At 35.6% G+C, this 10,237-nt stretch overlaps 1 pseudogene; it reads right to left on the bottom strand.

The window, feature by feature from the left end:
* LOC110024410 overlaps positions 1-10,237 on the bottom strand; it is a 36,831-nt pseudogene that overhangs the window by 26,197 nt on the left and 397 nt on the right.

The following is a 10,237-nucleotide window of genomic DNA, read 5'->3' as shown; positions in this document are numbered from 1 at the left end:
TGAACCATGGATTAATATATTGTGAAGATATGGTGTATCCTAGTTCCAGGGTCGACTCTAAAGTCAAGTAATCCTATAGTGATTCTTCTTAAATTCTCTTATAATGATCTTACCTACTAAATGCTAGAGGTTGAGATCAATATGTGGAATTTCAAGTTGAATAAAAAAAAGAGTTTTGAATTTCTAATAGTGGGGTACCTCTTCTAGTTTTCTAAGACTAGTCAATAGGAAAGTCCTATGGCTAGACCTAGGCTACTAAAGAAGTTTTCTAGACCTCAACCAAAAGTGAGGTCAATAATGGATTTGGTGGAAAATTGAGGCAATTTAGAAATATTGAGTAATTTTGATAATTTTGGCAATTTCGGTCAATTTTGAGGATTTTTGGGATAAATTTGAGAATGACCTTTGATGAAAAATTGGGAATTCAGAGAGTTTTGGGATCTTTAAGGTTTAGAGGGCACTTTGGTTATTTTGATGGAATTTGGATAGAGTGAACATGCAAGCCATGAAACTACCCTAAAGCCATAGAATCCATAGGAGAACTCAATTTGAATCTTTCACATGCTGGTCCTAGCCATCTTAACCAAAAGCTAAAGGCTTGATACCACCCATGTTAGTTTCAAAAGGAGTTAGGAAGTAGGTCAAATGTAAGTGATTTTGTGGTTTGGGGATGTGTGATTTTGTGATAGGTTCAAGTGCGTGTGTGCAAGTCCGAGCCACCCAAAGTTAAAGAGGGTGCCTCTAAGGCCTTAGTTGACTCTATAGGAATTCCCTCTGAGCTTACTCATGCTGGTTTCAACCTTTTAAGCACTAGAGGTTAGAGCTAACATGCGAAAATTCAAAAAATAATATGGAAGTGCTTAGAATTTTTAAGCGATGTAGGCTCCACTACTAGTCCTCTTGGATAGTCGACAAGAAAAGTCTATGGCTAGATCCTAGGCTTCCAAAGAAGAGAAACTAGACCTCACTAAAAATGAGGTCAACATCGTCAGTCTCTGGGAAAGTAGGTGCCAGTCCAGGAGCTCCAAAAACCCATTAGGATAAAAAGTAGCTACCCAAAGCCCAACACCTAAGTGTCGGGGCCCCAGAATGTGGCACCAAACCACTTTTATACCAAACATTTTCTCACAATTTTCATCAAATTGAGGCCGACACCAGCTCCTAGGCAATCTAAAAATGCAGGATCTCCTTAAACAAAGTGGAGAGATAACCTTTTTTTAGGCCTTTTGGAGGGAAAATTGGAAAGGGATGGCAACCATTTTTGGTAAGAAGAAGAGGAAAGAGGTTGGATTTCTCTAAAAGAGCAAGATGAGAAGGCTTGGGGTGGATATTTTTAGAAGGATCTTGGAGAAAATCCTTGAGAAAAGCTTTTGGGGAAGAAGGAGAAAGCTTCTTCTCCTTCATTCTTAACCCATTGTACCCTTCTTCTTCCTACATAAAATTTCTTCATCGTCATCTTCTTCTTGTTCCTCCTCCTCCTCCAACATCTCTTAAAGTGTGTGAGGGAGTTTCCTTGGATGAGCAACCTTGAAAATAAATGGAAAAAAATTCATCATTCCTAATGGGGAAGGAGATCTTCATCCCAACAAGATAGGAGCAAGGAGTAAGCACAATAACGCTTCATCAACCTTCGTGTGGTGAGAAACTTCTAAGAACTCTAGCATTTGTTATTCATAGCAAGCCTCTAGGTCTAGATGTTAGAAAAAATAAGGCTAGCCATTCTGTTAGAGCGAGTCATTAGGTTAGGAAGCATTGTTTTTTTTTCTCTCAACAAATCTTTGAGTTCTTTTGCTAATCCCTAGCACATTAACCCAGTCTACCAGGAACCTAGCAACCTCATGGTTATTCGGTGGCTTCAACACTTGATGAATGGGTTGAAGTCACTTCAATCTGAATAAAGAAGAAGTCCTTTGATCCACATTCCTTAGACCGCAAAGGCTATATCCATGAAGGAAAACCTTCATTTCGTGAAGGTTGTCTTCTTCATAGAAAATCCTCTTCGTGCTTGCCAAATAATTAGAGATATGCCCTCCATTACGTTCCTAACAAACTGTAACTATAACTTCATCAAATCCTAGATCCTATGTGAGATCATTAGAACGAACTTAATTAGACATAAATCACATTGATTAACATTTAATTGCATGTATTTCATGATGCCTTGTATGTAGCATTCAACAAATGTAAACACTTCAGTTAGATCGACTGCCAAGGCCTGATTGACCGATCAAATGGGTTGATCGGCCATGAAGGCCTTATCGATAGATCAAATAGGTTCAATAGGCCACAAAAGTCTAAACAACCAAACACTTCAGTTCAATCAACCAACAAGGCTCGAACGACCGATGAATTTTGATTCAATTGGTCACATAGGTTTGATCAGTCAATCACTTTGGTTCGATCTGCCATCAATGTTTGATCAACAAAACAAATCAATTTGGTTTGATCGATCACCAAGATCTATTATACCAATCACTTTTGTGTTTGATCGACCACCTAAGCGTGATCAACCAACCACTTTTGCAAGTCGCTTTCTTGCACTTACATTTGCATTACTCGCATGTTCACGTTAATTGCTTGAGTTTTTGTTTTTTTGTGCAACAAAAAAATATATTTTGAATGATTCTTAGATCATTAAACTCATTGCACATAAAAAACAAAATTTTCCTTTGGCATCTGCTTGCATGTGATTTCTCTTTGAACACTGTTACTTGTGGTATCACCGCACACATATGCCACCATATGTGTGTGGCGCGTTACTTACATATTTTTAGTGAGTGGTGGCTAGCAATGCTAGCCCACCGATGTGTAAGTTTCCTAAACGAAAAACATGGAATCCAACCTCTTATGGCATCACACTTGAATGTCGTAAGTATTTCACGTTGTGTGCTCTTCGGGTTACGCTATAAAGCCACTGAACCCATTGAGCACACAATGTGTGCAAACTTGAATGCCACTTGTATTTTTCATAATTTAGTTATTTGCATTTTTGCATGTTATTTAAATCGCCTTTCGGCGTCCGTCGTGATCGTTTGTATCTCACTCGAGCACCCACGATGTGCTGAATCCTTGTTGCATGATTGCATGTGAATTGCCCATGTGTTTTTATAGAAAATTAGGTTCATTAGATGAGTGATCCCCCTGTTGATCATGATGCTTTAATGAGCATTGCTTGCTGAGTAAATCTCAATGAGCAATGCAAATTATTGCATCGAGAACAACATACGTGTGCTAAGGTTCCAAAGGTTCTAGTGCATGTCACCTTACATGTTACGAACCCGAATTTAATGGTCCTAATTTAAAAAAAAACATTATATTTTCTTCATTTATGCTATCTGCCTTATTTTAAAACTATGCACTTACCAAAACTAGGCCATGTTAAAGCCAACCCTTTTAAAACTCTCCTTGGGTGACAAACATTAGACCCCTTAGATGTTTAAGATGGGGTCGATATCAGTGACCCCATCAAAGTCATAACCCTTACACTGCACACATATTTAGATGCGGTGACTAAGACACTATTATGTAGCTTATGTGTCAGTATAGAACTAGGATGCTTAGCTAGTTTTTATGATGTCATGACTATTGTTCTCAGCTATTTTGTTGTCATAGCCAGACATCCGTTTGATTGTTGCCTTTGTGTGTTTACTGGGTGTAGAATCGCTCACTAGTATATTAAAATCATTTTCTTGCAGGGACTCATGCTTAAAAATAAATAAAAAGAGGAGGAGCAAATAATGATTTAAAACTAACATTTTCTACAAGTTATGTTTTGTTTTTCTCTCGTTAGACATGACTCATTACACATTGAATTAATATAACTCGTGCTAACTTCTCTGTAGATTTCGTCTTTCTTTTTTTAAATTTCATATGTATTTTTAGAGTTTATAAGGATTTCGTATCAGAAATATAGGCACATGCTCTTAGGTGCACAATGCACCAAACCGCATGATGGGGACTAGGAGCAGCTACTCATGCCCCATACTGTAAGCCCAAATTTTTTTAGTTGTATAGAACTAGGACTGAACATGTATATGTGAAGTACGATTGTTTTTTTTTTCTATTTTATGGGATATGTTGTTGATCTAGTGACATTCAGTTTATTTTTTTCATTTCATTTGGCTTGTTTTACAGCTGCGCAGCGTGCCTGATATTTTCTTCTTTTTTTTTTGGCTTATGGTTTTTCTGGACTCTTCAAAAAATGTGATCTAAGCAAATTAAGGAGAATTTGAAAACTCTAATGATAAAAAAAAATTTGATTAAAATATCCGAACTTTAAAATGAGCAAATTACTTTCTGCACTTACTTTTTATGCATTGTCATCAGACTGCTTTTAAAATGGGTTGTATTATATGACTATCTCCCAAATCATCCCTAATAGAGTCTCTACAATTAAATAAATTTGTAGACAACTACATCATTCTTCATGTCCCAAGGATGAGCTCCTTTGCTCAATCGACTAAGCTAAGTATAGAACTTCTACCTAGCAGATTGTCTAGCATGATTAGGGTGTTAGAGGCTTCCCTGACTCAGACGAGGTTTAAGTTCTTTGTGATAGTGCTTTTGGCTTTGTAGCTAGACCTCTCTTTCCTCTTACTTTATTATTAGATATTCATCATTTAATTGATAAGTATAAGTTCCATATTTGCCTATTTTACCTCTTATAGAGTCATATAAATTCAAGGTTTTTTTCCTCTAGCCTTAGAGCTATAGGGATTCCCTTGGATGTTGCAAAACATGGATTGCTAACAAGGATCCCTGGTTGAGTTGGGCTGACTACTTTCAAGACCAGGTAGACTTATAGTCTCCATAGCTTGGAATGACGAACTTATGGTATTCTGATCTGGCTACCTCCACCTGCTTAGGGATTCCTTCCCTTCATGTTGACATTTCTTTTAGCCTTGTCATCCTTGTGAAACAATCATTGACATTTTCTTATGGGGCCTGCATTCCTAGGCTTGTCGCCCTTAGTGGATATGATAATTTACCCTCTGCTTTATGACCCGGTAAAAGCGTTGAAAGTATTGGGACTCTCCCACTTGAGATGATAAAAATCCTTTAGTTTCTCAAACAACCAGATATCATAAATATTGTAAGGAAGATCCTTTTTATCGAGAATATTTTTAAGCAATTCTCAAGATGTAACTAACCAAAGAAATACATTTCTTTGAAGCTTCTCTTGACCCAAAATAAGAAAAAAAAAACTTAATTCTATGGTTATGAGTTTCTTTATCAGGCTTTCTTTGCATAAATGGCTTCAAATCGCTTCAATCCGATCTCATTTTGGATGTACATTCTAGACCAATTGTGGGAAGTTTACCTAAAAGTTCTCTTCATTCTTTTTTAATTGTTTGCCTATTTTCATCGTATTCCCCTTATTTCTGATTCCTCTCCTATTTTAATCATCTTCATGTATGAAGATGGTAAGACAAGCATCGACTCCGAAACATACAAAAAGAACAAGAACACATATAGGATTCTATGCAAGAGAATATGTAAGGGTGAACAAGTGCAAAAACAAACACACATGATGTGGTGCATACTGACAGGAGAATGTCAAGAAGCAGATGCACGACATATTATGCCTAAGTAGGGTACAAGTACTCATTATAAGCATATGAGGGCACATGCATGTAGATGCATAGCATGGTGCCGATGAAAATGTCCTAATGTTGGTAATGTAAAAAAACATGCAACAATGCAACATTCAAGTGAATTTGAGTGATTGTACAATAAATATAATCAACTCGAAGCCACCTAATTGATCGAGTCAATAGAAGTAGTCGATCGATACAATCTGGCTAGAGGCAGCTGAGTGATTGGGTCGACAGAAGTGTTTGATCGATACAATTGAGCTGGAGGTTGCCGATCAATCGAGTCGACAAAGGTGGCTGATGGGCTAGAGGCAGCCAATCGATTTGGTCAATGAAGGTGGTTGATCGATACGATCGAGCTGGAGGAGTTCAATCAATCAGATTGACATAAGTGGTTGATTGATGCGATTGTGTTGAAGAAGGTCGATCGATCAAGTTGACGGAGGTATAGCCAATCAAGCAGGACATTGTAAGCCATCAATCAACAACACATGCAAAAAATAAACATTTTAATGCACGTTTTAATACATGTTGTGCACACAACATAGATGTTAATACATGCAAAAGATGAAGCCAAATCAAATCAAATGATGAATCAGACTCATCCTAATGATCCCACGAGAATTTATGGTAAGATGGTAATGAAGTGTACCAACCAATCATCGTGGAGCGAGGGGCGACCCACCATCTTTTGCCTGACATATAACGAAAGTTCTTCATGAAAGAAAAAAAGCTCCATATTCTAGAGAATGTCAAAATCATGGGAATTTTTGTTCTCTAGACTCGAACGGGTGTCATTCTGCCTGTCATGAGAATGAAACTACTAGTGAAAATGCGAGATTGTTACAACCTCGTCTTTCAGTATTAGATCTACGAGCATGGAGAAAATCTCATGGATCGTGGGGGATCACAAAGAAAAAAAGCTCCTAACCTAATGGTCCACTCTAACAAAAAACCTAATATTATAACAAAAAGCATAGAGACTTGATAGAAAGACAACACAAGGGTTTAGAGAAGTTACTCATCGTGCGGAGGTTGATTAAGCATTCACTTTTCTTGCTCCTCGCTCTAACCTTGCTAGTTGAAGCTCTCCTTCTTCCTTAGGAGAGATGAAGCTCACCTCCTTCAATATAGCTTATCTGAGAAACTCCCTCACACACTCCAAGAGGAGTGCAGGAGAAGAGGAATATGAAGAAGAAAATTCATGGAGGAAGAAGATAAAATTGGAGAAGAAAATGAGGAGGAAGAAGCTTTTTTTTCTCACCAGCTCTAGAGCACTCCTCCACATATACCAAAATCTTAGCCTTTCTCTCTTCTTTTTTCTAAAAAAAGTCACTCATTCCTTTCTAAAACTCCCTCCAAAAGTTATAAGAAGTGGCATCATTCCACTTTTTGCCTCCTTAATGCATATCTCCTCTGTGCCCTAGAAAATCTTGAATTTTTAACTGCTTGGGGGTTTGGGTCAGCTTCGATTCAGCCAAAATCCTTAGAAAAATTGGGATCTGGAAGAAGGCTAGTGCATAGGTGCTGGTTTGAGCGCCTAGGTGCCAAAAATGGCTGCATACTTTCTGTCTTTTCTATTTTTGTGGCTATTGGGAGCTGTTTATGACGCTTGGGCTCCTAGACTGGGTGCCTACTTGCCAAGATCTCGGGTATATGGCCCCTGGGGATGTTCTGGACGCCTAGGCACCTAGCCTGGCCCATAGGTGCCTAAGCGTCAGTCTAGCTTGGTGAACCCCAACCTTCGCGAAAAGTGTCAGACGAAGGGTTTTTTCAACCATTAAGGTGTAGGAGACTATGTATGACTAGAACATGGTTTCGTAACTTCAAAATGAGCATTTTTATAGGTTTTATGTCAAAGATTTTAATGTCAACGGGCGTTCTGAACCACGGCGCAAATGTATCTTCCCAAACTCTGATTTTCCATAAACGTGTGTGAAAGGGATTTATGAATTCCTCGTGTTACGGGAGGCTACGTATGAACATTATATGATCTCATAACATTTGAAATGACCTCCAACGTGTGTGACATCAAAAATTGTTGCTAAGCAGAAGACAATAATTCTTTAATAAAAGAGTCAAATAAAAATATACGTCTAATATTCTACTAAAGAAATGAATAAACTCATGCATCATAGTTAGATTAAATATTTTCCTTATCCATTTTCTTAACCGAAGATTCTCATTATATTGTATCATACACCTCATATACATACTCCATGTACTACATGCATGCATAAACTTTAGAGCTAGAATGGCTAAAACATCCTTTTCCAAATGGACCTTAAATTCAATTTAATCAATTAAAGTAGTTCCAAGCATTGTTCTTGCAAAGGCAAATGTGAATATCTTGTACTACTTCTAGTTGTCAATTTTTCCTTTTCATTAAAAAGACATCTAAAAATAATAATTTATTTATATTTAAAAAAAAATTATTTAACTAACCCCTTTAAGAAAATGTTTACAGCCTTCCAAGCTTTATGTTCGACTTACTTTTCATATAATTAAAAATAATTAATAACAACCAACTCTTATGAAATATTCTACTTTGGCCTCTAACTCCTGCCTATTTTTATTTTGAATTTTTAATCCAATAAATCATTGGTTGTTTATATTAAAATAATATTGTTTTTTTCATGATTTAATTTAATAAACCATTATGAGTCAACTCACAATTTATTAACTTCATTTGTTGCCCCATGTAGATCATTTAAATGACCTAGTACAATAATGACAGAAATGAATATAGTATCCAACTAATAGATATAAAATATAAATTTATTTCAATATTTTAATTATTATTTCATAATTTTATTTTAAACAAGTGATTATTAATTTGTAAAGAGACTTTTGAGTCACCCTTGACGTGAACATGACAAGTTAAGGATGAAAACGAGTCAGAGTTGGGCTCGAGTTATCTTCGATATGTGCTTCAGCTCGATTAATTAATCTAATTTGAGCCGGCTTGTTTATTATGAAAGAGAGAAAACATTACCAATTCGAACTAGTGTTATAATAAAATGACAAATAGAATGAACATTTAAGAGAAAATTAATATAAAATATTAAATATTTTAATCATTGAAATATATATTGAGTATTTTTTTTTATATTAATTATGTTTTAAATGAGCTGACTCGGGATCTAAGGAGTCAGGTTGAATAGATTGTGCTTGTCTTGTTAGCTCATCGGCCTCACTTCAAGAGTCAATTATGGAGCCCGGCCAAGCCAAAGCTAGCGCACGGGTTAACTTGGCTCAGTTACAACCCTAATGAAAATTATATTAATACTATAATTTTACTATAGGGAAGTAAAATAAATATGTTAGAGTAGAATAGCTCTTCAAAGAGCATAACACCATTTGCTTTAAGTTTATATTACAGATGCGTCCATGAAGTATAAAATTTGATCCTCCATGGAGCATAAGAAAGCTATCACAATCATTAGTAAGCAACCAAATAGTAAGAGCATCTGCATTTATAAACAATATTTCAATCTCAGCTCTCTACATGCCATTTGAAGTCAACATCAAAGAATCATATTTCAATTCACAATCTGTCCTCTAGACCTAACGCGAGAGGGGCTAGGGCATCGAAGGGCAAATTGATATTTCAACAAGGGCAAAACTGATACATCCAAAGGGGGCAGAAGACCAAATTTTCTTTCCATATAAATAAAAAATTTGAATTTGAAGGGAGGGATGCAATTTTAGGTTGGAATGAAGTGAAGCGATCAGTAGGAAACTTCCGCTCGTAGCAAGCGAGGGAGAAACATGAAATGGGAGAGGATTGGCGCATGGTGGAGGAAGGAAGATGAACTTGAGCAGCTAAATGATAATATGGGATTTTGATTTTGCCAAAGGCATGTGATAAATTTTATAAAGTTTGTCATTTGAAAGCTAACATAAACTTGAATGCCATTTTTTTCATCAAGTTTATCATTTGTAACAAGCTTATATATTTGTCAATATTAGATGAATTATTAAATTTGAAAAATAAATGATTTTATTAGAAAATACGGACATAATTTATTTTAGCATGGCAATGGATTAAAAATGGTTCAAAATATGAGGAATAGAAAATGATCAAAGGCTACATAAATGATTTTTTTTAAGAGGGTTTATTTATTTATACTATATGTTTCTTATGTATATACATATATAATGCCTAAAGTTTGATATTTCTGCATATAACTCTTAAATATTTAAAATCACGTTAAAAAGGCTATAGATCAAGGTTCAGAAAGTCGGACCGGACATTGAACAGGTAAATGGAGAGGTTTAAAGTTCAAAAATTGAGCCAGGGTTGAACCGGGATTCAACTTGATGGCGTACTAAATTATAACTTTATTTAAATTTGATAAAAATGCTGTAATTTAAAAAAAAAATGATTGTAAAATTCAAAATAAATGTCTCATTATTTAAATAATCAACATCATAATAATTTTAGCATGTTATTTAAAAAGTTAATAACAACTAATTTAAGAAAATTAAATATGAAATATGAATAGTGCACTATTATTATTTTTAAGAAAATTTTAGGGGCATTTACATACATACCATCCATGTCTTACTTATTTACATATCTAATAACAAAAAAAAAATCCATGCAACTTTTCTTTTTACTCAGCTTGAAATTCCACATA

The sequence above is a fragment of the Phalaenopsis equestris genome, unplaced genomic scaffold (assembly GCF_001263595.1).
Source record: "Phalaenopsis equestris unplaced genomic scaffold, ASM126359v1 Scaffold000256, whole genome shotgun sequence".
In the NCBI taxonomy this organism is placed as follows: Eukaryota; Viridiplantae; Streptophyta; class Magnoliopsida; order Asparagales; family Orchidaceae; genus Phalaenopsis; species Phalaenopsis equestris.
This window is presented reverse-complemented; position numbering and strand designations above follow the sequence as displayed.